This window comes from Mus musculus, chromosome 5 (assembly GCF_000001635.26).
Source record: "Mus musculus strain C57BL/6J chromosome 5, GRCm38.p6 C57BL/6J".
Classification (NCBI taxonomy): Eukaryota; Metazoa; Chordata; class Mammalia; order Rodentia; family Muridae; genus Mus; species Mus musculus.
Window position 1 is genome coordinate 28,877,514 of NC_000071.6, and position 22,235 is coordinate 28,899,748.

A 22,235-nucleotide genomic window follows, 5' to 3' on the forward strand; every position below is an offset into this window, starting at 1 on the left:
CCAATGCTATCCAGTATGACTTCAATAAACAAAAACAAATGAAGGAAGGAGAAATGACAGCTCCTATTGTGATTTTTATAGTCATTGAAATGAGAAATTATGCAGAGGGATAAAATGTTATAGATTTATTCAAGACTGCCTTTGAGTTCCTTAAAGATGCACAGCATGGGGTTATTGAGGAAACAAAAAATGAGAATAAAATAATACTCTTTTTTTTTTCTTAAATTACTTTTTTTTTCCATTTTTTATTAGGTATTTAACTCATTTACATTTCCAATGCTATACCAAAAGTCCCCCATATCCACCCACCCCCACTCCCCTGCCCACCCACTCCCCCTTTTTGGCCCTGGTATTCCCCTGTACTGGGGCATATAAAGTTTGCAAGTCCAATGGGCCTCTCTTTCCAGTGATGGCCGACTAGGCCATCTTTTGATATATATGCAGCTAGAGTCAAGAGCTCCGGGGTACTGGTTAGCTCATAATGTTGTTCCACCTATAGGGTTGCAGATCCCTTTAGCTCCTTGGCTACTTTCTCTAGCTCCTCCATTGGGAGCCCTATGATCCATCCATTAGCTGACTGTGAGCATCCACTTCTGTGTTTGCTGGGCCCCGGCATAGTCTCACAAGAGACAGCTACATCTGCGTCCTTTCAATAAAATCTTGCTAGTGTATGCAATGGTGTCAGCGTTTGGATGCTGATTATGGGGTGGATCCCTGGCTATGGCAGTCTCTACATGGTCCATCCTTTCATCTCAGCTCCAAACTCCGTCTCTGTAACTCCTTCCATGGGTGTTTTGTTCCCAAATCTAAGGAGGGGCATAGTGTCCACACTTCAGTCTTCATTCTCCTTGAGTTTCATGTGTTTAGCAAATTATATCTTATATCTTGGGTATCCTAGGTTTGGGGCTAATATCCACTTATCAGTGAATACATATTGTGTGAGTTTCTTTGTGAATGTGTTACCTCACTCAGGATGATGCCCTCCAGGTCCATCCATTTGGCTAGGAATTTCATAAATTCATTCTTTTTAATAGCTGAGTAGTACTCCATTGTGTAGATGTACCACATTTTCTGTATCCATTCCTCTGTTGAGGGGCATCTAGGTTCTTTCCAGCTTCTGGCTATTATAAATAAGGCTGCTATGAACATAGTGGAGCATGTGTCCTTCTTACCTGTTGGGGCATCTTCTGGATATATGCCCAGGAGAGGTATTGCTGGATCCTCCGGTAGTACTATGTCCAGTTTTCTGAGGAACCGCCAGACTGATTTCCAGAGTGGTTGTACAAGCCTGCACTCCCACCAACAATGGAGGAGTGTTCCTCTTTCTCCACATCCTCGCCAGCATCTGCTGTCACCTGAATTTTTGATCTTAGCCATTCTGACTGGTGTGAGGTGGAATCTCAGGGTTGTTTTGATTTGCATTTCCCTGATGATTAAGGATGTTGAACATTTTTTCAAGTGCTTCTCTGCCATTCGGTATTCCTCAGGTGAGAATTCTTTGTTCAGTTCTGAGCCCCATTTTTTAATGGGGTTATTTGATTTTCTGAAGTCCACCTTCTTGAGTTCTTTATATATGTTGGATATTAGTCCCCTATCTGATTTAGGATAGGTAAAGATCCTTTCCCAATCTGTTGGTGGTCTTTTTGTCTTATTGACGGTGTCTTTTGCCTTGCAGAAACTTTGGAGTTTCATTAGGTCCCATTTGTCGATTCTCGATCTTACAGCACAAGCCATTGCTGTTCTGTTCAGGAATTTTTCCCCTGTGCCCATATCTTCAAGGCTTTTCCCCACTTTCTCCTCTATAAGTTTCAGTGTCTCTGGTTTTATGTGAAGTTCCTTGATCCACTTAGATTTGACCTTAGTACAAGGAGATAAGTATGGATCGATTCGCATTCTTCTACACGATAACAACCAGTTGTGCCAGCACCAATTGTTGAAAATGCTGTCTTTCTTCCACTGGATGGTTTTAGCTCCCTTGTCGAAGATCAAGTGACCATAGGTGTGTGGGTTCATTTCTGGATCTTCAATTCTATTCCATTGGTCTACTTGTCTGTCTCTATACCAGTACCATGCAGTTTTTATCACAATTGCTCTGTAGTAAAGCTTTAGGTCTGGCATGGTGATTCCGCCAGAAGTTCTTTTATCCTTGAGAAGACTTTTTGCTATCCTAGGTTTTTTGTTATTCCAGACAAATTTGCAAATTGCTCCTTCCAATTCGTTGAAGAATTGAGTTGGAATTTTGATGGGGATTGCATTGAATCTGTAGATTGCTTTTGGCAAGATAGCCATTTTTACAATGTTGATCCTGCCAATCCATGAGCATGGGAGATCTTTCCATCTTCTGAGATCTTCTTTAATTTCTTTCTTCAGAGATTAGTGCAGAGTTCTATCAGACCTTCAAAGAAGATCTAATTCCAATTCTGCACAAACTATTTCACAAAATAGAAGTAGAAGGTACTCTACCCAACTCATTTTATGAAGCCACTATTACTCTGATACCTAAACCACAGAAAGATCCAACAAAGATAGAGAACTTCAGACCAATTTCTCTTATGAATATCGATGCAAAAATCCTCAATAAAATTCTCGCTAACCGAATCCAAGAACACATTAAAGCAATCATCCATCCTGACCAAGTAGGTTTTATTCCAGGGATGCAGGGATGGTTTAATATACGAAAATCCATCAATGTAATCCATTATATAAACAAACTCAAAGACAAAAACCACATGATCATCTCGTTAGATGCAGAAAAAGCATTTGACAAGATCCAACACCCATTCATGATAAAAGTTTTGGAAAGATCAGGAATTCAAGGCCCATACCTAAACATGATAAAAGCAATCTACAGCAAACCAGTAGCCAACATCAAAGTAAATGGAGAGAAGCTGGAAGCAATCCCACTAAAATCAGGGACTAGACAAGGCTGCCCACTTTCTCCCTACCTTTTCAACATAGTACTTGAAGTATTAGCCAGAGCAATTCGACAACAAAAGGAGATCAAGGGGATACAAATTGGAAAAGAGGAAGTCAAAATATCACTTTTTGCAGATGATATGATAGTATATATAAGTGACCCTAAAAATTCTACCAGAGAACTCCTAAACCTGATAAACAGCTTCGGTGAAGTAGCTGGATATAAAATAAACTCAAACAAGTCAATGGCCTTTCTCTATACAAAGAATAAACAGGCTGAGAAAGAAATTAGGGAAACAACACCCTTCTCAATAGTCACAAATAATATAAAATATCTTGGCGTGACTCTAACTAAGGAGGTGAAAGATCTGTATGATAAAATAATACTCTTATGTTGGAAACTCAGAACTCAGTAGCAAGGAAGAGAGCTACAAGTCCAAATGTGTACCATACAGTGTTAGATTGCTGGGTTGACATTCAGCAGACAGGGCCATCCAATGAGCAGATATAAGGTTCTCACCATCCTGGCTGCAGAGATGCTTTTCAGGAGGGAGACTGACTCTACTGACTCTGCTGTGTTTGATAAGAACCCACAGGCAGAATGGTAGATGAAGGGAACTTAGTGAGTCATATCCACAATGGCTGAATCGCGACTGAGAGGTGTGAAGCACCTTCTCTATCTGAGTCCCTGAATCTTCGGACAGCAGATGGGTCAGCATAAATCTTAGTGCAGCCTAGGGGGAGGGGAAAATGAAGCCAGGGTGTTCGTGTGAAGCCTGTGTTGTTGCAGGGAGTCCCAGCTGAGATGCCAGGGCACAGACTAGGGAAAATGTAGATAATACCAACAACCGACCTCCCAGGAAAGTGACCCAGGAAACCCAGGCTGTGGATGTCAGACACTTAGTTAAATCCCAAGGACAGCAGGCAGGGGTTCATGTGGACAAGTATTGAGCAGAATTTGGATGTCAGGGGATGTGTGCAAAGATTGTCGCTATCTTTCCCCATCACCTTCTGTCCTCACAGCCCTCAGTGCCTCCTCATTTGCCCGCCATCCCACACCCACAGTTAATTCAAGTGTTTGGCTTGGGACTTACATTATACATTACATAATTCCCTTACATTTGGTGAGTGGTGTGTCTTCTTTTTATCTTTGGGAAAAGTCCTGCATCAGATGATAGACTTGGGAAAATGGGGTGAGTTTAAGAAGGGAATTCATTGGGTATAAAAGCACACATCATCAGTTCTGTACTTCTTGCTTTAGCAGTAAGAGAACTATGGAAACAGGAGGATCAACTATAAATACAGCAGGCTGTGTGAATTCCCAAGGTGCTGCAAAGTAAGAAAATTACAGTAAATAGAAGAACCCTTCCCACAGTCTGTTTTAATAAACATATCTAATGGGGAGAGATAAAATGCATAGTTACATCTTTGAAAAACAATCTACACAGTGAGGTTTTCAAATGTCCACACCACTTTAAAAAGGAAATTTGGAAATATTATGTGTGGAGAGCAGAGTTTGCATCCCCAGGACCCATAGAAATGCGAAGCGGGTGTGACAGTGTACTTACAATATTAGAGCTCTGGAGTCAAAGGTAAGGGATCCCCAAAACAATCGAGGTAGCTTTGCATTCAAGGACAGAGCTGACCTCAGAGGAACTCAGATGTCTCATGTCAACTTCTAGTCTCCACATGCATGCACACATGTGAATATGCAAGCACACAGTACACACAATAAGTAATGTGTTGTAGTGTGTTGTCACTATCCATCAGAAACTATTGAAGACTGATTGAAGCATTACTTGTCTTAAGTACTGTTGACCTATTTTACTCAAGGCTGTCATCCATACTGCTTGGATGCCCTGTGAGGGAACAGGGCATCACTGACATTGGGAGCTCCCTCATATAGGGCAAAAATCTCTCCACAATGACATCATTCTCCCGACCATAAGCTAGAACCTCTAGCTGTAGATCCACAGAGGACAAAGTATTTCCTCATAGGTGGAGGTGAGTGTAGGACTATCCAGACCAGATTGAAGCTAATCCTAGAGTTAATTTCAAGTCTTCAGTGTTTGAAAGTAACTGTCTATCATCCACATGTTGTAAAGCACAGGCTGAATCCCGAAAGCTGACCTTCATGCTTTCTTACTTGTTCTTTCTACTGGGCCATTGTTTCTGTGAGAGATGTTCTCTAGGAGTGAAGAGGAAGTATGATCCTTCCTAAACCCATCACTGAGCAGTTAGCACTCGGGGCACATGCTGGGTCCCAGATAAGCTTTGTGATGGCTTGTTGCTAATATATATATGGTAGGGTTAGAACCACCCAGAAGACACCTTTGGACATGTTTGTGAGGACTTTTCCAGCAGTTTAACTGAGAAGGGCAGACATACCCCAAATGTAGAAGGCACTATCTATAGACTGGGGACTGGGGACTAGGAATGCATAGAATATCAGCATTTATCTCCCTCCCTCCTGTCTGTGGACATGGGGTAACCAGCTGCTCCACACTTCTGCTGCCCCACTTCCTACCTTTACCACATCAGCATCCTAGCCTACCACGATGGTCTGTGCCTGCAAACTCTAAGCCCTAGTAAACTTCCCCTCTGGTAATTTGTCGAAGCTACAAGAAATGTACCTCCCACATTATGAAGAGAGGAGTGGTATTAGAGGAAAAAGTTTCAAACTGAGCCATGATGGTGAGTCTCCACAAGGGTGAGTGCGTGCAGGCAAGGCCAACTGTGCTGCAATAGATGGGGTGTGTATGTTACCAAGTTTTGTAGCTAGATTTTTGTAGTACTATTACACTTTAATTCTTAGAGTATGTGAGTCACCTCACCTCTTGATACAACTCTCAATGTGAGAGGCCAGAATCTGGACATTAAAGCCAAGGTCCTTTAAATGCATAGCATATCTAACACAGACATCCTCACAGGGTACAACAAAGAACTGAAGGTAGAGGTGGCTAGAAGACTCCACTCCTTAGACAGAGTTGTGGAAGTTACCAGGAAAAGACCATGTTATAACTTTAAAGCATGAATTATGAACACAGGAAGTGGGGACAGGTACAATGTGCTATAAGGAGGTCAAAAGACCCAGCTACAGGGGAACCCTGTGAGGATGTCTCTGTGTTAGATTGTTATGCACCAAGACATCAACATGGCTTCCATGACCACAGACCCAGATGTGGCCCTTGGGCCTTGGTGACAGCATGGACAACTCACATCAGCATGGCCTCAGGTGGCTGCACAGTTCACAGACAACAACATGGTTCCGTGTAGTGGCACAGACCACTGACATCCACAGGGACATGGGCCACATATATCAACATGGCTCCCAGCCACATCAGGACCACAGACCACTCACATCAACATGGGCCTCGGCAGCAGCATGGCCCACAGATGCTCATTGTTTGATTTCCACCTCAAGATCTGGAGGACGATGCCTCTCATTAAACCCACTTAACTAACTACTCTTTCCTTTGGCTTTCTAGAATTCTACTTCTTTGTCGTTTTCTCTCATCTTCCAGTTGCTTGGGGTGACTTCTGTCTCTTAAAAAGAATTTTTAAAAAATTTACCTGTATATAAGTATGTAAATGTACCACATGTATGTTGGTGCCAGTGAAGGCCAGAACAGGGCATTGGATTCCTTGGAACTAGAATTACATGTACATGAACCATGAGAGTGCTAAGAACCAAACATAGGGATGCTGCAAGAGCAGTGAACACATTAACCATGGAGCCACCTCTCTGGCCTGCTCTTCTGCTTTTAACAGCTTTGAACATCTGTGTGTTTGCATTCCCCAGTCCTTTCTCCTGTCAGATCTGCCATGAATCCTTCCAGGGCATTTCTCCATCTCAAACATGACAGACTCATGACAGACATACTCCATTTGTGTTCTTCTGGCTCTGGTGCCCCTCCTTGATTTTGGGGCCCTTTGAAAAGTGGCTTTGATGTCCCCGCCAAACTGATGTGCCATCCCATCTGGGTTAGGACTGACTGGTCGCCCTCATCACTGTGCCTTGTCCCTTGCAGTTCTGCTCACCTCTACTTCACAGCACATACTGAGTATCCCCTTGCCAGGTACTGTTCCTGCATTTATCCACATAGCCTAGCCTCACTCTCTCTCAACATGGCATATTAGCTTCTAATCTTCCTGCCTCTATCACCCGAGTTCTAGAATTATAAACATGTCATACCATTCTCAGTTTATATAGTGCTAGGGATCAAACTCAGCATGCCATGCATGCTAGGCTAGCACCATATTAACTGAGATGTATCCTCAGCTTGTCTTGATATGTCTGTGAGTCCTCTTGAACTTGTGGACAGAGTTATCTCACAAGGAACTCCTCACAAACCACATGGGTTCCAGTCCTTCTTGTTCCTTTAGGAGTCCGTTCTTTGTCCATCTGGTTTGCTTGGGGTCAGATGACCTGGTTTACACTGGACAAGGAGTACGAGAGGCTTCAGGGGTGGACCAACACAAGGTCACTACAGTATTAATAGCTAGGAATATCACTAACCTCTAGCTGTCCTGCGATACATTCCTCTGGCTGGCTGGGTAGTTTCCTTGGCACCATGGTCTAGAATCCAGAGCAAGGAAAGAGGAATGGATAAAATTGTAAAAATATCCCTTCTCCATATATTGCTCCCATATTCTCAGGTCTAGATGCCACCTCTTATGACTCTGTCACTATCTGCCCAATGAGGTTGCTTGGCATTGGCCATGGAGGACCTGCTTGCAGTTTCCCCTTATTTCACCCTTTATCACCAGCACTGGCTTTGGGCAGAAGGCCCAGGCGACCCCATTTGCCCTTCTCATCCAGACTTGCTTTTTGCTCTTGCAGATAACTTAATTATTTAACTGCATGACTCTCTTGAAATGTAACTCTAAACTTTTATTCATGATCTGACTCCAATTGGCAATCAACGAGTAGAAAATGTTCCAATTAGAAAAATCAAATTAATGCTTTTTTTAAATAAGGAGGAAAACTACTTATTCTATACTCCTGGGAAGCAGAAATTAGGTAGAAGTCTTAAAATGAAAGGGACAATTATATCTCCTTCATTTGGATCATCCTCTCCTACCCTCTCTTTTCCTTCTGTGTACCCTGTTCCCCAAAGCCACAGAACATCGTGGGGGAGCAATCAATCTGCATGTTATACACCTGCCAATGTTCTCCATAGCACCTTCCCTGAGTGGCAATAGTATGGAGCATCAACTCTATGAAGTCAGGAAGCTGGAGTTCAGGCAATCACAGAGGATGCTGTCCAGTCTGACTGGAGGGGTAAAGATGGATGCACACACCCCTGCTTCCTGCTTTTTGGTTTCTGTTTGCGCCTCCCTGTGAATGGGCTTTCCTTTACAGGGTGCCATTCTTTTAAACCGTGGGTGATAAAAACCATTTGAAATTTTGTTAAGACACAAGCAGCAGAGAGCTGTAATTATCTCAGTCAGGGTATTACATGACACATAGTCATCTTTTCAACTTCACAACTGTATTCTGAAACAGAATTCTAATCCAGGCATGGTGGCCCACCTGTGATCCCAGCACATGGGAAGCTGATTCAGGCATGATGGCACACCTGTGATCTCAGCACATGGAAGGCTGAGGCAGAGGAGTCACTAAGAGTTTGAGCCTAGTGTGGGCTACAAGGTAGAAAGTGCCAGGTCTACTTGGGCTGCAGTGTGAGAAGGAGGGAGAGGAGGCAAGAGAGGATGAGGAGCCCTGAGTAGAGTCACAGTCCCTGTAAGTGTCAAGGGCCCTGTCCTAGAGTGTGATAGCTCACAGCTTGCAGTAATTGTCCTGTTCCCCCATTCTCACTGGATTCATTTCTGCAACCTTCTGATAGCCTTGGTCCCAGATCAAAAAACAATCATAGAGATCACCATTTTGGTGAACTTCTATGAACCCATTTTTGACTTAGTTGCTAACGATGCTGTCTCATCTAAGTACCTGATGACGTAGCATGTAGAACTAACACACTGGACTGTACCTTAAACCGCCAGAATTCCTGAACAATGAATTGAAAATGGCCATTGAGTATCTTAGCTACAGGGGACTTTGGAGACATGGCAAACTAGAGGTTCAGTATTCCTCTTCTTTCAAGGCTAGGGAAAGGCACTGAGCCAGCACAGGTATCCCAGAATCATTACCATAAATGGCAGCAGTTGAATTTTTCAGGATTATGACAACCCGAGATAACTTGGAGAGGAATAAATAACACTTGGAGAAAGGAGAGAGAAAGGAGATACAAACAATTAGGGAATACAATGTATGATTTAAATACAGTGAGTGTGAAGACATTTTCCTGTAAGGCACTTCTGATGGAAGCCCCATGGATGGGCTGTCCGTAGATGGGTGTCTTCATTATCATTGGCTGTGACACTCAAGGTTCGCAAGGTAGCTTAGCATGGAGACAGCAGGACATATGTCCAGAAACACTACTTTTAACTTACTTGGTACTCTAAGCCCTGCAAAAATGTTTTCCAGTCCTGAATGCCTGCCCTGCTGAGGACAGGCATGTCATGGATCTAGAGCCTCCATGACACTTTTACTGTCTCCCTGCTTCCTGAAGTATATGTCTAGAGACCCCATAGCCTTTTCAACCTCCTTTGGTCTCCACTGAGCTTCAGGAGGTAAGCCAGGACTTGGTTCAAATTCAGTCTTCGAGCTGGAGTCCAAGCCCCTTTCCCTTTTACCATACTGACTCTCTGTGATCACAATTCATTTTGGGCAATTCTAGTCTCTATAATCACAAGGCCTCTTAGTATTACCTTCCGTCTTCCTTCAATCCACTGCTTTCTGGTGATTAGATAGTGATTAAAATAGGATTCTCTCTTACCTGACATCAGGATTTGCTAAGGAATCTAGTTATTTATCTTGCTTGATGTCATGGCAGAATTTTAACCCACTGAACAGCAAGAAGAAATTTCCCTCTTTAGGATGTGCATGTCCAAGAATATGTGGTTTTGTTAGGTAACAGAAAAAGAGGTTCACAACAAAAGAAGCAAGTTAGCAAAGGGGGTTAGGGTTTTGCTTCAGATGACCATATACAAAGGAGTGTGTCCTGGATAGCCAAGTGGGCCCAACGCTAACAGCATAGAGTATCAAGAAACTGGTGGCCTACACAGTGTAGAGTTGGTGTTTAGGACACAGGCTGCTTCCTCATATGTTCAGGAGCCAAGAACTCATCTTACCTTTCTAGAATATCACTGGATGTTCTTCTTGTAGATAGCAAACAATGCAAGACTTTATCTCTATATAAAAGAGCAAGTTGGGACATCCATATGGATAAACCATCAGAAATGCTTCTCCTAAGCAGGAATCCCATCAAGAGAGGATATTATGGAAGTAAAAACATCCACAGAAGGGAAACAGGTGCCAGCAGGGGTGTCAAGCCCAGCAGGGACAGACAGAGGCCACTGCTATGAGTATCTAGTTCTACACATTATGATACAGATGAGGCGTAGACCAGCTATGGAAACAACATTGAGCACCAGGGCAAACACAAACAAGGAAGATAAAAATGATAATGTGATAAATTAATCCAAAGAATGCAAAAAAAGCAAGCAAGCAAACAAGCAAGAAAGGAGAGAGTGGGGGAGGGAGGGAGGGAGGGAGGGAGGGAGGGAGGAAGGAAGGAAGGAAGGAGGAAGGAGGAAGAAGGAAGAAAGGAAGAAAGGAAGAAAGGAAGAAAGGAAGAAAGGAAGAAAGGAAGAAAGGAAGAAAGGAAGAAAGGAAGAAAGGAAGAAAGGAAGAAAGGAAGAAAGGAAGAAAGGAAGAAAGGAAGAAAGGAAGAAAGGAAGAAAGAAAGGCAGACAGACTGAGCAGAGTGAAGGGGAGTTGAACAAGAACCAACAAGATGGAGGACTGGAACATACATGAGGAGTCAGTGTGTAAAGTATGAAATGTCCACCACCCAGTGGAATACTGAGGCCAGAAACAAGCCCTAACATATATAGCAAAATTTGACAAAGGGATAAGGCAATTCAATAAGGGGAGGCCATCCTTTAACAAAGGGTGGAAAGCAGAGATCAACACACTGAAGATGAAACTCAGCCTTCATTCCATGCACTGAATAAACCTTAACTTGGAATACAGTACAAATGCCTGAGTGAAAACAATGAGACTGAAGGCCCTGGTGCAAACCTCTACAACACTGAGTTTGTTAATAACTCCTTGGATATAACACCAAGTAAAAGAAAAAGTAGGTAAGTTAGAATCCATCAAAGGTAAAATCCTTCATGCATTAAAGGATAGCCAACAGAGTCAGAGGAAACATTTACCAATTATACATCTAGCAAGATATTAATATCCAGAATAAGTAAGGGATCATATACCGCTCAGTAAATCAATACAGTCTTCAAGGGAAACCCTTCTACAGTGAACCTGTTCAAAAGATCCTCCTCCCTGAAGTCTTCAGACATCTTGAAGGAAACAAGAGCAAACCTCAGGGTCTGAAGACGATGCTTCTTTACTCACAGAGTGAAGACATTTCTGCCGGCAAAATAGAACTCAAACCACTACCTGAACCCACTAACACAGAGGTTGCTTTACCACTTAAAGACCTGATGTGAGCTGGTGTGGTGGTGTACATCTGTCACCCTGGCACTTAACACTTGAGAGGACTGAGTTCAAGGCCAGCCTGAACTACTTGGCAAGATACTATCTCCTCCCATCCTACACCACTTTAAAAAAAAATGGAGGGGCATTTGTAATTCATCTACTTAACAGACTAAAAGCCAAACTATATGATTATCTCACAGAAAAAGCATCTGACAAAATTTAACAATCATTCATGATTAAAAATCCAACTCATCAAAGTAGGGGGAATGAACCTTTTCAAGCTGATAAGGGCGTTTGTGAAGAACCCTGAGCTGACATCAGACTTAATGTGACAAGCTAAACGCATCCTCTGAATTCAGGAGTGAAGCACTGATGACTGAGGTCTGCTCTCTCCGGTCTGTTCAGCTCTGTGCAATTAACCAGAAAAAGAAGTTTTAAAACACAGATCGGAAAATTGGGGATTAATCAGAATTTACCACCATACAAGATGATCCTCTTCCAAAACATTCTGTGGACTTCAGCACTAAAAAGACAGTTGCTTGTGAATTGTGTGCTTCGCCGGGTAGATTCTGTTACCCCTGCCCCATACTCCACAGTTGCAGTCCCAAGCCCGGTACCTCAGAATCTAGCTGCATTTGAAAATAAGGACTTTAAAAGTCAACTGTGCTGAAATGAGTTCTTTAGTGTGGACCCTAGTCTAACCTGATCATGATGGATTTTAACACAGACATGCACAGAAAAAGGATCCCATGAAGACAGAGGACAAAGAAAACTGTCACCTGTCCCACCAAACCTTGAACTTGGATGTCTCTGGAACTGTGAGGTGGTTTCTGTGGGCTAAGCCACCTTGTACCCTTCTGTTATGGGGGCTTTAGCAAGCAAGCTGACGGACTGCATATTTGTCTCTTTCTATTCCAGATATTTACAAGGAAGCTTTCTCTACCCTGAACCACAAATCAAGGGAGACTCTGAACTCCATATATACTCTCTGTTCTGGACATCAAAATGGGAATACTTAAAAAGGTATGGTCACAGTTTCAACAGCATTGTTGAGTTATAAAACTGATACACAACTCAACATATGTAAAATGTACAAGAAGACAAATTCCATGTGCATACATGTCTGTGGGTTTGGGGGATAGAACGATCTCTCTCTCTCTCTCTCTCTCTCTCTCTCTCTCTCTCTCTCATTTTTTGTTTGTTTTTTGTTTTTCAAGACAGGGTTTCTCTGTGTAGTCGTGGCTGTCCTGGAACTCACTCTGTACTCACTCTGTAGACCAGGCTGGCCTCAAACTCAGAAATTCGCCTGCCTCTGTCTCCCTAGCGCTAGGATTAAAGGTGTGTGCCACCATGCCCAGCCCTAGGTTTTACTCTCTTTGTCAACTCTCCAGCCCTTGCTTTGCTCAGCTCTTGAATTTCATTTCTCCAAGGTCCCCTTTCCTTTTATTGGAGAATGATCTTAGAGACCAAGATGTGGACCTGGGGTATTCACTGCTTAGGGATATCAGAATCTCATTGCAGAAAACGCTGGAGAACATATGCAATAGAACTCAAGTGCTAATGCGCATGTGCAGCTAGCCAGCCAGTTACCCCACCATGTACATTAGTAACCAAGTCCATGCTATTGCCTTCCATTCCATCAGGAAGCTACTGCAGACTTTACGGGAAGAGTTTCACTTTGAAGCCACTCTATGAAACAAAGAATACTGTCAATAGAGTACCAAGGCCCTAATACCCATGGTCCTATGGAAGGAGAAGGATCAGAAAGTCAACACCCTTGCTTCCCTTCCTCTGTGTCCACAGAGCACAGGCTGCTCTTTCTCACCCACTGCATGAAAAAGAGGCTGCTGTCTCTCAAGTTCAAAAATGTGCCTGGGGAGAAAATTCTCCATTCTTGGGAAATACCCACTACAGCCAGTAAGAGCCAGGGGTGGAGGCTGTGAAGAAGGGCTTAGGAAAAGGCTTGCTGAATAATCAGGAGAACATTTATTCAAACCCTAGCACCTCTATGAAAGCTGGGGAAACAGACAAAACAATCACTGAGCTCATTGGTCAGCCAGTATACCTAGATTGATGCGCTCTGGGTTCAATGAGAAACTCAGTCTCAAAAAAAAATAACATTTAGAGAGACTGAAGAAAATATCCAATGTTAACCTCTAACCTCCATATTAACACATATAAGTACACATGTATTCATACATACATGTGCACATACATACAGAGAGAGGGGGGTTGGGGAGAAAAGAAACACAGACACAGAGGCAAACAAAGAGACGGGACGAGGCACACAGAGAAACATGCATACAGGGAGCACTGGGACAGGAGGGCAGACATGGCATAAACTTTCTGACTGAAGGAGTGGCCTTAGCTGAGCTGAGTGCTACAAAAAACACATAGCACCTAACACTCAGTAAGCCCCAGGGAAACAGGAAACCCCAGTCCAGTTATCTATGCAGAGCCTCTGTGAGGAGGAAGGCAAAAATGAAGCCATGTAGTTAGGCTCCAGTGAGTGTACCTCTCTGCCAAGGTCAAGCATAAGTCCCCTGTGAATGCTGAAGTCTCACCTCATGGCAGTCCTTGCCCCTATCATGATGCTACTCTTTGGTATACCATGTCCTGCCTTGAAATCCAAGGACTTGCAGACCCTGTACCCTGGGTGCTGCTATTCATCTCTCTAAGAAGTGGTCTCAGGGGTTCTCAAAGTAGGAGTGTCACTCTCAGCCACTGTGCTCAGGGCCCATGTCTCACAGACCCTGCCACTCTTATCTAGAGCTTGCCAAAACAGAACCAGAAGACTAGAGGCAGGTCCAACATGGCTGCAACCTAGTGACTGGATCTTCTTAGAGTTGATACTGCCAAGCACACAAAAGGAGGAGAAAGTGGGGCACCCACAGTCATTGCACTATCCTTGGTTAGAGAGGGGTCCAATGTGGGAGAGTATGAGGGCAACTCTCAACATAAGCCAGCATGAAGCACAGAGGGGAATGCGGTCTCGCTGGGAAGCCTCAGAGGGGCTTTCTGGGAAGAACACCCTGGGTTAGAGTGGACCTAGGTTCTGATCTCTAACTGCCTCTGGTCACCAGGAAAATTGGAACATTTGTCAGATCACATCCGAATTCACACAACCTTGACGGTGCTGTGCACTGACAGTGCAGCAGCCATGCGTGCCCCTGTGGTACTCGGTGATTTATTTTTATTTACCCATTTAGTTAGCTCACCCATGTGTTATTCAGTGGTCACAGACCACTTGAGAATGTGATGAAGGCCAGCAACCCTCCCTGCAGGCTGCCCGTGTGCACACAGCTACAATGAGAATCGCTAACAGACAAGACTGTCACTGGGGCCTCTCTTCTAACACATGTGTGTCTATCATTTTATCTTGCCCTTGTCTTAAAACAAAATAAGCATTCAGCAGTTGAAACCTAACATTCTAGCTAACTTCAAGGTCCTCAAATCCAATAGGATGAAACACTCCTTATACCAACACAGAGAACATAACCACTGGGCTTAAAGGAAGAGACAGGCCAGGTCCGTAAGGAGGGGCTTCGATTCAGTTCTCCAGCTCAAATCATTCAGGGCAGGAAAGTTTTTGGAACAATAAATCTGGTAAAGAGAAAGCCATCCAGGAGCCAGCAGGCAGCGTTCCTTGGAACTTCAGAACTGGGGCTAAGCTCAGAGTAATCACATGCAAAGTGGAGGACACACTGGAGGTTGAGGGTTGAGCCCCAGGAGTGCAGGGGCCCAGCCCCCCCTCATGGCAGCCCAGCACAGGGCCTCCAGGGGAGGGCTGTGAGGTCTCATTAACACCGCAGAGGAAGACGCTGGATTATAGGGTGGCCAGATGAATTCAAAGGCAGATGATGATGGATCCCCTCATATCGGGAGCAATCAGCATAATTTATTTCCAAATCAGCAGAGTGGCTCCGAGGCAGGCGGCCTGACGTGTGGGCAGCCGGTGTGACAGAAATTGTTTTTTAAGTAGTTGCCCTCTGAAAATATTACCCTCTGCCTGACACCCAGTATAATAAGGCCTTGATTATCTGTCAGGCCTGTAAAATCAGAAGTCCTTATCTGGGACACGTGAACAAAGTGTGCTGCTTGCTCCGAACAGCTCTTTGTTCTTACTCTCAGTGCCATTTCCTGGGCCCCTTCTGAAGCCCTGGTTCTGTCGTCCCACTGGTACTGTGTAGACAGGTGAACACCACACACAGGTTGCAAGAAAATTCAGCACCTGGAGGCAGAGGGGACAAGACAGGGTGAGGGTCAACAACAGAGGTACAGGCTTTCTCTGACATCCCCAGCCCTTCAGTGCTAGGGGACAGAGACAGAGGGATGTGCCTATGGCCCTAGTGTCCTTGTTCCTTTCCCAGTCACTTGTGGAAACTCAAGATAAGAAGATTAGAAAAGGCTTTCCTCTTGGGAGACATGCTGTCTTGCATAGACAGAAGTTGGATTAGGGAAGTCTCACACTCATGGGACCCTCATGCCTTCTAGACCAAGATGTCCCTTGAATGGCCAGCTGCCCAACATCTATGCCATCATCCCCACCACTTGCACACTGTCCTATCTGCACAGCAAGTCACCTGTGGGCAGACCTGTGGTGGCATTAAAATGCCTGTCCTAAGTAGCTAGGGAGATGGTTCAGTGCATAACAGAATTTACTGTTTCAGGATCAGGTCCTGACTTGGATCCCCAGTGCCTATGTAAAAAAGATGAACATGGCTGTGGACATCCGTAACTCCAGTGCTGAGCGAGACAGAATACATGGGAGGTGTCAAACGGATTGGTGAAGCTTGCTGGACAGCCAAGCTAACCCCCAAACAGAACTTAAGATTCCGTGTCTGAAGGGAATAAGGAGGAGAATACTAGAGGAGACATTGATGCTCTCCTCTGGTCTTCTACATGAGCACAGAATGTATACACATACACACACAGAAGCGGGGGGGGGGGGGGGGGCGGGGCAGAATCCAGAATCCCAATCTCTACTTCCCACCCCAATTCTCTCTCTGGTCTCCTCAGGGCCCCTCCTTTGCCTCAAAAGGAGAATCCATGCATTCATTTCTTTATATAGGGTCTATGCTTACACTACCCATGGGCCTTGAAGAGATAAGAGGGTGAATCTGTAACAGATTCTGCCATGGAGAAACCTCAGTGTGTTTGGGGAAATAGTGCACACCTCTGTAATCTCAACACTGGGATGGCAAAGCAGGAGGATGGTGCTTTCCAGGCCAGCATGGGCTACACTGAGAGACCCTGTCCCCAAAGAGTAAGGACTAGGGAATGCAGGTTAGTGGGGAAAGGTCCAAGTGCATGAAAGATGGAGCCCCACATGCTGGCATTGTGAGGCATGGTTAGAGTCTCTCTCTATGGTGACATGTTGAGGCTACAGCATTTGAATGTGGACTTCGCTCTTCGCTGAGCTTTGCTAAGTGATTAACAGGCACCAATTTAGGCAGAAAGGTTGAAAAGGTTTCCTGGCAGCAAAAGAAAAGGGAAAATATATACAGATAATGACTTTAAAATTCTGTTATTCCCGAACCCATATTGGTGCCTGAGAATATCATCATTTGCACAAATGAAACCCTGTTAGTGGGCCCCACTCAGGAAAAGCAATGCGGTGTGTGGGTTCATGGGCACTTTCCATCTAGATGTTGTAAAGCCGTGAATGAGCAGTGGGTCTCTAGCTTGAAGTCACAGCAACCACGTGTCCCACCCAAAACTCTTAAGGTGGGATCCTCACCCTCTTAGGAGACATGCTCACTGCTGACTGAACCAAAGATACAAAATGCTAAGTCTATAATGGTGGTCCAGGTCCCCCTGCAGCCAAGTGGAGGGACAGAGTCATCACAGGACACTGCAGTGACAGGGCAGTCAGCACAGGGCACTGTGCAGTGACAGGGCAGTCAGCACAAGGCACTGTGCAGTGACAGGGCAGTCAGCACAGGGCACTGCAGTGACAGGGCAGTCAGCACAGGGCTCTGTGCAGTGACAGGGCAGAAACTCCTTCTTGGGCAGGGATGTTGTTCTGTGCTACAGATGTGAAGGTGTGACAGGGGACACTTGCCAAGTGCCCTTCTCACAAGCGCTGTTGAGGCAAGATTGGGGGTCTCTCCGCCCTGCCCCATTCTAAGCTACAGCATCTTACCTGCTTTAGTGAGAAGAAGTTGCCATCCTCAAACTTAACAACACCGTGAACATACTGTGGAGGGAAATAGATGAGCGAAATGTCAGATTCTCACCTCACACAGTCAGCTCAGAGAGAGCTGTTAGGATGTCTGTATTCTTGTATCCTACCCCAGTGCAGCATTATAGGGACATACACCATGCTATGCACTAGACACCCAGGTCCTGTTCATCCTATACCACTGAGACACTGCACCTTTGGGCAGACACCTCCCCTATAACCACCATTCTGCTCTCAACTGCCGTGAATTCTCTTGGCTTTCACATGCGTGTCCTCTGAGTTGATCCATATGGTCATAGCAGCCAGGTCTCCTTGTTTTTTAAAGGCTGAATGCTGTGCACTTAGGTTTCATGTTGTTCTTGTTGTCGTCGTCATTGTTGTTTTGTTTTGTTTGTTTTTTCCACTCATCCATGGCAGGGATTCAGTTGTTTCCATGTTTTAAAATGTGATGCTTGTTGTCATAATAAACATGGAATGGACAGTTTCCTTGACACAACTGGTCTGTTTCCTTGTGGTGTGTACAGGAAGTGGGATTCCTGGGACTTCTGCCTGTCATTTCTGCAGAGCCTCCTTGCTGTTGTTGCCAGCATGGTACCAAGGAATTACTTTTGCTCTCACACCCTCTTGGTGACAGCCATTCTGACCACAATGAGATGACATACATCTCATTGGTATACATTGGTTTGGTATGACATGCATTTCCTAGATTAGTGGTGTTGAACACCATTCCTTAGACCTGTTGGCCATTTGTATGTCTGCTTTGGAGCAACATATATTCAAGTCCTTTGTCCATTATTTAATCAGTTTATTTGTTTGATTTACTTTGTGTTTTGCTATTCATTTGTTTCATCCTCGTGGATGTTAACACTTCTCAGATATGTATTTGTAGATACCTCCCACTTGCTCAGATCTCACCTTTACTCTGTTCTGAGCTTCTTAGGCTGTGTGGACACAATACAATCTTGGGTTTTGTCCATTTTCAATACCATGAGCCCAAAAGTCACTTCTTAGACTAATGCCAAAGGTGCTTTCTCTCTACATTTTCATCTGGTAGTTTTACCATCTGGGTCTTTCATCTATGTCTTCCCTCCAGTTTGACTTGACTTTTGGATCCTGTTAGGTGAAGGTCTATTTTCACTAGGCATATGGATAAGAAGTTCTGCAAATGCTGTTTCTTAGGAAGCCTCTCCTTTTCCTGAACACACACTCAACACATTTTCCAAAGATCTCTTGACCTGAGGTGTGGGGATTGGTTGCTGGGCTCTCTATTCTGTCCCATTTTTCTTTACAGTCTGCTGTGATGCTGGTAATATGTTGTTTTGATTACTGCCATTTTGTAATATATCTTAAAGGCAGGTAATACAGTGTCTCCAGAATTGTTTTTGCTCAGGGTCATTTTGACTGTCTGGGACTTTGCTGAATTTCAGAGCTGATTTTCTACATGTCAAAGAAGCCGTTGGCCAGAGGGTCAGGCAGAGGCAAATGTAGAAGCAGACCTGGAAATCTCCAAGCTTTATTTCTGTTCTCACGCTGTCTAGAACTGTGTGAGGTGTGCTTATGTGCTGAACTTTTTGCTAGTGTTGTCTTGTACTTAACTCAGTTCACTTTTCTTTAGTCAAAGATCTTTGGAGGGCCTTAACATCTGAACCTCCATATCATATTGCTTCCACTGTGGCTGTCCTTACTTACATTTCCTCCCTCGGTGTGCAGAGTTCCCAATCTCCACAGCCTCACCAGGGCTTGCCTCCTTTCATTCTGACAATGTCGTTCTCAAGGGGGTGAAGTGGTATCTCATTATAGTCCAGATTTACAAAGTGATTAAGGAAAAAAAGAAGAGAAAAAAGTATCACATGATCCAGAATATATACTAAGTTATATCAAAAGAAACATGGCATATCAAAGAGACTTGTATCTTAGAACAACAAATAAATAGGAACCATGTTAATCAGCTGCTAAATGGACACAGACATCATGGTACATGTGTGTCATAGAACACTAGTTGGCCATAAAAAGAAAATAGAGTCCTATCATTCACAAACTAGAGAGCCTTGAGCTAAGGGAACAAGCCAAGCACATTTCTACAGAAGGTGGTGTCACAGAAGCAGAGAAGTAAATGGTGGAGATCAGAGGACGTCTGTGAGGAAAGGGTGGCAAGAAGTAGTGGGTTACAATTACACAACAGCAAGATGTCCTGCCAGGTTATTATCCAGCAGCACTGCAGCAGTCAATGCTCTGGGTGTTTCCAAGAACTTTAAAAAGGGATTTTTAAATATTTTCAGCATGAAGAAATGATCAATGTTTGAGGAGATTTGTTTAATATGGTTTAAGCATTAAATGATGTAAACATATAATGAAACAATGTGTGTTCATTAATATGTATAATTTTTGTTTTTATATATCAGTTAAAATACTTTCAACTCTGAAAATTCATTCAAGCAGGCACAGTGGCTAATGCCAGGTGTTTCACCTGTGACAAAAGCATTTCTTAATATGTTTGTTTCCTTTTCTGCACTAATCCCTTAGAGTCATTCAATTTGCTGTTAATAAAAGACTATCAAAAGGACATTTATAAGTCAGCACAGTGGCAGCTGGGGGATTTAACTCCACCATCTCTGAGAATGTGTTGTGAAAAGCTATATAACTGTGTGTGCACATACATGGAGAGCCACATGAACACACAGACTTGGGGTTTTGTTTGGTTTAATGCCATAATCTCACTGAGAGGGGAACACCTGCACAAAATAAAAATCTCAAAGAATGGGTCAGTGGCCATTGAGAAGAGTTGGAACAGGTGTTGCATGAAGATCTTTGATCTTGCAGACCCTTTTTAAAGTGTCAGAAACAAAGTACATGTCTGTGTCAAAGAGAAAACTCATGTGCATTGCTTCCTACAGGAAGGGGAGATTTTTTTTAAGTCCAACTTTACTCTATCCTCTGATATTTTGAAGGACACATTTGAAGGGATGAAAGGCAAGTGAGTGAGACACATGGTCCATGGGGCACTAAAACTTCCTACACAACTGAAGTGCCAGGAAAGCGATGGTAAAGGTCAAGGAAGAAGCCATGCACACTCTAGAAGGAAGCTAGACAGTGCACACACTTCTGTCATGATACCACTGCAACAGCCTGAGACTGTTTTGTGTTGGCTCGTGAGTCAGCCTGGAAATGAAGAGGGATAGGAGAGAGGTAGGGAGTGTAGAGAAGGCTCTGTCTGATGAAATCTTGAGGTATTGCTGTCTCCAGTGGTTTCTTAGTACAAGTTAAAGGGCCAAATAGTATGTAGAACATACATGCAATACAGAGGTAGGTGCCCAGAGGTGCAGGGGGCAGAGGCAGACATGAATGGCATCCACGTGTCCCAGACCTCTAAGCATTATTTTCAGAACTTGGGTTTACAGCTCCTTCTCACTCTGGAAAACTACAAGGACATACTGGGAGATCTTTGATACCTCTTTGTTGGTCAAAGCCTTGCCACAATGATGCAACATGTGAAGACACTGTTGACAGCTATATTTATCAGTGCTGATGCACAGGTACCCTGTGTGAGACAGACATAAATGTATGCAGTAGCAACATTTCAGGGGAATGTGCCTAGCTGTCCTCAGAGGATCTAATGGGGCATTGTAGTCCTGCCATCCTCCTTCAACTACCTTGGAGCCTCAGGCTATGTTTGTTTCTGTCAGCCTTGATTCATAAACAGGACCCTAGTATAACCGCCCTTTGACAGACTCCACCCAGCAGCTGACTGAAACAGATGCAAAGACCCACAGTCAAACATTAGACAGAGCTGGGGGACTCTTATGGGAGAGTTGGGGAAAAGGATTGAAGAACTCAGAAGGGATAGGAGTCCACAAGAAGACCAACAAAAGTTAACCAACCTCGACATTTGGGTGCTCCAAGAGACTGAGCCACCAACCAAAGAGCAAACATGGGCTGGACCTAGGTCCACACACATCTAGCAGATGTGCAGCTTGGTCTTTATGTGAAGGTTTACCCTGACTCTGTTGCCTGCCTGTGGATCCTGCTCCCCTAACTGAGCTGTCTTGTCTGGCCTCAGTGAGAGAGGATGTGTCCAGTCCTGCAGTGACTTGAGGTGCCAAGGTGGGCTGGTTCCCTGGGAAGGGCCTTCCTCTTCTCACAGGTAAGAGGGGATTAGAGGAGGAAGTCATATAGAGAGGATGAACTGGGAGAAGAGGGAGGGCTGTAATCAGGGTATAAAGTAAATTAATTACCAAAAAAATAAAAGAGAAACATTTCTAATTTTTTAATTTTTAAAGATATTTTTATTATTACTTTAAGAATTTATACAATAAATTTTGATCATATTTAGCCCAACGTCTCTCCTTAACTCCTCCCAGATCCACCTTATCACCCTAGCTCTCAACTTTGTGTCTTTAAAAAAAAAAAAAAAAAAAAAAAAGGCATTCTATTGTGTATTGTCCAAAATACTCCTGGGTGTGGGTCCATCGAGCCTGGTGGACATACCAGCATAGGCCCTGCTGGTACATGTATTTGAAAGTTTGGTTAGCAGTTAGTGAAACTGTTTGGGAAAGATTAGGAGTTGTGGCC

At 44.0% G+C, this 22,235-nt stretch overlaps 1 long non-coding RNA gene across 4 annotated transcripts in view, besides 2 other annotated features; it reads right to left on the reverse strand.

The window, feature by feature from the left end:
* Window positions 1–12,864: 12,864 nt before the first annotated feature.
* Gm35688 overlaps window positions 12,865–22,235 on the reverse strand; it is a 114,347-nt gene continuing 104,976 nt past the window's right edge. For 2 of the 4 annotated variants that reach the window (XR_880914.1, XR_389803.2), the window contains 3 exons: window positions 19,356–21,204; window positions 17,628–17,681; window positions 12,865–15,713 (listed from right to left, as the gene is read on the reverse strand). This is a non-coding gene — a long non-coding RNA (predicted gene, 35688). Of the gene's footprint in view, window positions 15,714–17,627; window positions 17,682–19,355; window positions 22,074–22,235 lie in introns of those variants that run through there. The other 2 variants (XR_001784833.1, XR_001784832.1) reach the window with 2 other exon arrangements.
* Window positions 15,168–15,575: an enhancer, noted in NCBI's record as "SBE3". NCBI's record gives its function as "enhancer in the ventral diencephalon" and the evidence as "EXISTENCE:transgenic organism evidence [ECO:0001131][PMID:16407397]".
* Window positions 15,457–15,466: a protein binding site. NCBI's record gives its function as "promotes enhancer activity in subventricular zone of the medial ganglionic eminence" and the evidence as "EXISTENCE:protein binding evidence [ECO:0000024][PMID:16407397]".